Genomic DNA, 1,539 nt, shown 5'->3' on the forward strand with positions numbered 1-1,539 from the left:
AAAGCACTATCAGTTACCAGCTGCTCTTTTCCATGCAACCTTCATTTATCATATACCAAATCTCAGACATTCTTAATTATTATTATTAATTATTATTATTATTAACTTATTAATTACGATGAACAAATGACTGATTCAGATTTTTTCATTTTTTCTCCCTTCTCAAGAAAATTCAATCAATTTAGTAATCCTGTTACACCATCTTTCTGCATTATATGCTGAAAAATATGCAATACTAGGCTCAAAAGTCTGTCAAAGCAAATTTTACTTTAACATTTATTTCCTGGTCTTCTTTCGACAACTTAAGCTTTAAATCCACTCAGCTGGCAATATCCTGAGGACCATTTTTTTATTACTTGCAGTTTTAGTTCTTTACTATAAATCAGAGGCATTAACAATTTTAACAACTGCTACAATGTACACCTTATCACCTTCAGAATCATCCCTTTTGTTCTTGTCTCCATTCTGAATACAATGCTGTCCTTGAAATTACATCTAAAGTATCTTGTGATTCTACTGAGCTTAACAATCCATTATTTCTCTTGCTATTATGCAATGTGAACTAGCTGACCCACAACCAACTCCTTCTTATATAACATTCTGAGTACAGAAAAACCACATGCTAAGTTCTTGAGTAAGGGAGGGCAATAGTAGCCTGAAGAGTCATGATTCTGTCGCACAAGTTTCCTGTACTTGAGTGAGAGAAGAAAAATAAACAATTTATATCAGCAGAACAAAGGAAAATCCATTCTGCATTACATTTTGTTATATTAGTACAAGCCAAATAATGCAAAGAGTTTTCAGTTCAGGTTTACTTTCTGAAGCCTCAAAAACATTCCTCCCATGGTCCTAGATGTTTAATTCTCCTACATGTTTAGGTTATATAACATCACAGAGAATATATATATATATATATATATATATATATATATATATATATATAAACATGATTATGTTCTCTAAAAAAGTCTTTTTTTCTGGCACAACACCCTTACAATTTTTAAATAAATATTTCTTTAATGTAATCCAAGCCAACTGAAATTCTCAAGTGGATAAAACTGCAAAGCAGGCATCTGCACTTCTATATTCTTTTCTTTTCCACTTTATACTCTTTTGAGCTTGTGAGCAGCAGTGAGCCATCTATTTTGGCACCTAACAAATTAAACTCTTAACATATTTACATTGTTGCACAGTAGTCCTACTTTGATATTTTGTTTACTGTCCTATTTCAGAACCTTGTGGACATCATGTAAAAAATATTTTCCTCTTATCTATATCTACAGAACTCTTCTTCCCCTAGTATGCAAACTTTACAAACCTGTTTGTCCTTATCACATTTTCTTAGAAAAGACAATACCTACCTACACTATATTACAAGTTTCCTTTGCACTTCATCATCAGCGCCACATTCACATTATCTATAAATGCCATCCATACATTAATAACTGTGACACAAAACATGCCAAATATCCCTGAAGAATGGAAATGAGCTTTCATGGCAGACAACCACAGACACTCAAATATCCACAATGCTAGACT

General features: G+C 32.2%; 1 protein-coding gene across 1 annotated transcript in view; it reads right to left on the bottom strand.

Moving 5' to 3' along the window:
• Nucleotides 1-344: 344 nt before the first annotated feature.
• Nucleotides 345-1,539, bottom strand: part of LOC113804457 (mitochondrial-processing peptidase subunit alpha) — a 22,871-nt gene continuing 21,676 nt past the window's right edge. The window contains exon 12 of the mRNA XM_027355339.2: nucleotides 345-1,539. This exon is cut by the window's right edge and continues 277 nt beyond it. The gene's annotated coding sequence lies outside the window, so the exon portion shown is untranslated.

This window comes from Penaeus vannamei, chromosome 24, assembly GCF_042767895.1.
Source record: "Penaeus vannamei isolate JL-2024 chromosome 24, ASM4276789v1, whole genome shotgun sequence".
Classification (NCBI taxonomy): Eukaryota; Metazoa; Arthropoda; class Malacostraca; order Decapoda; family Penaeidae; genus Penaeus; species Penaeus vannamei.